This window comes from Etheostoma spectabile, chromosome 14, assembly GCF_008692095.1.
Source record: "Etheostoma spectabile isolate EspeVRDwgs_2016 chromosome 14, UIUC_Espe_1.0, whole genome shotgun sequence".
Taxonomy (NCBI): domain Eukaryota; kingdom Metazoa; phylum Chordata; class Actinopteri; order Perciformes; family Percidae; genus Etheostoma; species Etheostoma spectabile.
The window spans coordinates 6457238-6461272 of NC_045746.1; positions in this window are offsets into that span (position 1 = coordinate 6457238).

Sequence of the window (4035 nt, forward strand, 5' to 3'; positions counted from 1 at the left end):
GGTGATGTTTAAAGCTGTAGTGCGTAGTGTCTGTCTCCCCCATGTGGAATTCTAAGTAATGACAACTACACTGTCGGCACGTCCACATGATACAAGCCTTCGGTGATCCCGCACAACCTCCACCCCTCCTCCACGCAGTTGCTAGTAGCCAAGGAGGACATGGAGGATTAAAAAGAAAAACATGATTGACTCTATAGAGGAGGTAATTACCCTCACTCAAGCTTCTGCCAGTCACCGGGCGCCACAATCTTCTGAACATAACCATAATGAGAAATACAGAGAGAGCTGTGTGGAGCTGATTAATTAGCTATGTAGCAACTCATTTAAACAATAAGCAATGGCTTGAAATTAACAGACGTTCATTAACATCAAAAATGTACACACTAAAGCTTAAATGTATACTTATTAGGTATTTTGTTTGTAAACATCTGCAAACTGTAAACTACTGTCATCCTAACAGTTTGGTGTAATTGCTGTTATTAGACATTGCTTATGTTGACTTAGCATTAACACTAACAAACGTATTAGATATGGTATTAAAATAAGTTTGATTTGTCATTTAAAGTTCCCAAATGATCCATCACCTTCTGATTTAAATTATTCCAAGGATTTGTTGGAGTTTCACTGTTTTTCAGCTAAGGGATAATACCACCATTAAACAGGAACTCCAAGTGATGTCACTTGAGTCAGCGTCAGTTGAGGTCTGAAAACTACAAGTTTAAAAAATCTTAAAATCTGGGTTTGTTCCCTACCTACACGTAGACAGGTATTTTCTTAAAGAAACGCCATCCACACAACCACAAAAAAAATCTCTGTCCAAATGAAAATACAAAAACCAATTAAACCGCTGTCAAGAGCATGCCAAACCAACGGTCGGCAATATAACCATAAGCCTAAAGCCATGTCGGCCAATCAAATTGCCTGAAAAAAGCTATTACCTGGCTGCGGTGGTGCATGGATGGCTCCATTCTGACACTTCTATTCCTCAATAAAGTGGTAGAGTAACTGTCTATCTACATTCTGTACAAACAAGGTTAGATCCAGCACTATTTTGGCCATGTGCCCTATTGCGCTTAATGTCGCCTCATTCTTGACACCTCACAAAGGACAACAAAGGAAAACGGTGCACACGCTGACGGTACAAGCCAGAAACTTCCTGTCTACACGACAACACTGAAAACACAGTTTCAAAAAAGAAAAAGAGTTTTCCAAAACATCTCTTTTCACTACACTAAAAATGCAGTCTGCGTGTGGACAAAAGGCCAAACACATTGAAAAAAAGCTCAAAAGTTCAAAAAACACCTGTGTATCTGTGAACTAGGCCTTAGAAAGAAGTGAGTTTACCAGACCTCTGTAGCCCACTCCTCATCTCTGCTGCCGGCTACAGTACTGCTACTAATTGATCCTTAAAAAACTGTCCATTGTGAGGCTGTAGTGCAATGCTAAATCAGTGGAGTACTCTTCTGAAACATAAAGTGGTACGCGATCTTCATTCATTATGTTCCGGCATTGCAGGATAAATCTAGTTCATCTCAACTTGTCCAATTTTTTTTGTAAACAAGCACATGCTATAGCCAAATTTTTCCGAGTCACTTTATGTGGAGCCAGTCAGTGAGAAGACCTGAAATGTCGGTAGTAATCCCTTTTTAAAATTCAGTATTTAGTCATTTGCTTCACAGCCGACAGCAGAGAGATGACAGGAAATGAGGATGAAGAGCGTGCAACAAAGATCCCTGGCCTGACACCAACTGGAATCTTGTGGATCATGGCCATCATCTCTTTTTGTGAGGACCTGTTATATTATATAACTACTCAGTTTTCTTGACAGGTCTATTGAATTGTCACAATTTCTTCTTTCATTAACATAATAATGGCAATAATAATTCCAGCATGACAGCTACAGTAAGTCATAAACAATGTTTCCATTCATTCAAATAAGGAACAAACATCATCACTTGCAACTCGTCACTGACTTCTTCTGAGTTTCACTGGAGATTAATTCTTGGCAGCTAACATATGAAATTGCAGCAGATGGGTCAGCGAATGGAAAAATGTTAAGTATCAAATTGTGGAGTTTATGATATCAGATGGTATGATATGAAACTGTTTCTATTTTGACTTTATGAAGAGCAACAACTCAGTCCTGTTTGTAAGAAGACCACAAAGACAACAAAACATTTGTTGGCTCTTGAATTTTTAATACAAGGAATACAGATGCCAATTTGGTTGATGAATTTCTTTGCATCTCAGAACAAATATTTTGTAATTGCAGTATGGTCCCACTGCCTGTGTGTGCTCTGTGCATGTTTATGCATGTGTTAATTTGGATTTGAGTGCTTAATTGGATTTATGATGCACTGCTGAGCGAAACGCCGCCATCTTTACAAATGAGGTCCAGCGTCGGCGCTGGGTTTGAACCCAGTTTCCTCTCACAGCCCATCTGCACCTCTCATCCTCTCCAAAAGCCATTATAATCCCACCAATCCCACAGCCTCTCACCATGACTGTCTTCTTTCTGGCAGCCCTGCCCTCCACATTAGTATTTGGAACTGGGCTGGAGGCTCCTTTTCCCCCCATTACCATCTCTGAGAAAGCCGATTCTCTCCTGTCACTGTGCCTTTTCCTCGTCACTGCTGGTAAATGCATTAAAAGGCCCGGCAGCCGGGGCCAAGGGAGCAGGCTTTGGGCTGGTGGGTGGTAATTCACTCACAGGCCGTACTGGAAGAGGGCGTTTTTATTGGCCCTTGGGGGCCACTTTTCCGCTTTTGTCCTCACTCATGTGCTATTACAGAAAAACAGCCCAAAGTGAAGTAACATTACTGATGGTTTTCTGTGAAATGTGATCTCACAGCTAAGGCTGGTGGGCAGGGAAGAAAAATATTAAAAACTAAGCTGATAGAGGTATAAAAACAAGAGAACAAGAGACCCACTTCCTCGATGCATCACTTATTCTTGACCAGAGGTGGGTAGTAACAGGCTACATTTATTCCATTCAGGCTGTTCTCATTCAGTGTTTGTACTTCGTTTGGACTACGAAAAGAAATGTACAATTATTTCATAAATAACCCACGTAATTGTGAGCCAGGATGTGCAGGGCTAACTTTAAGGAGGGGGTCAAGTGACGAAGTAGAAAGCAATAAAGTTTGCATAGTAGCTCAAGAAATACTGGACTTACACCAAGGAAACTGCTATTTGTGTCCTGTGTGAAAGCAAAAGTCAATGTTGACTTATTTTAACAATGATTATGTACTTAACTATAATGGCCACATATTTAAGTTATATAACAAATGTAAACGCATTTTAACCCAAACTATGATCTTTTCCGAATCCTAGCAAAGTAGTTTTGTTGCCTTTACAGGTTCTTTACTGCAGGGGCTGTGCAGACGCACTGGCTGCTCGTGTAGCTGGACATTCATAATTATACCATGCAAAAAACTGCATAATGTTTCGTAAGATATAAAAATGTTGTATGAGGATACGTTGTTCCGTTACATGTTCATCAATAACATTGAGTATGTTTTACTGTAGCAACCTTTTGCTAAGTTTGGGAGAAGAATCAGTACTGTTACTTATTTTGATACATAATGATAATAAGAATACTATGAATTTATATAGCACTTAACTAAACAAAACAAGATTCAGGCCCAGATGAGAAGGGAGGGGGCACGGGGCTTATGAATAGGCAGAGGTGAAGAGATGGGTCTTGAGGCAGGAATGGAAGATTGTGAGGGACTCAGAGGTGCGGAGGGAGTTCTAGATCCTGGGAGCTGCCCTGGAGAAGGCTCTGTCCCCAAAATTGCGGAGTTTGGACTTGTGGGTGCAGAAGAGACCGACGAAGGTGGATCTGAGGTGCCGTGAAGGTTGGTAAGGGGAGAGGGGGTCAGTGAGGTATGAGAGGGCCAGATGGTGGAGGGCTTTGTAGGTGAGGACCAGGATTTTGTATTGATTTTGTTGATCCGATGGGAGATGGGAAGCCAGTGGAGTGGTTTTAGGACTGGAGTGATGTGATGCCAGGATTTGGAGCGGGTGATGAGG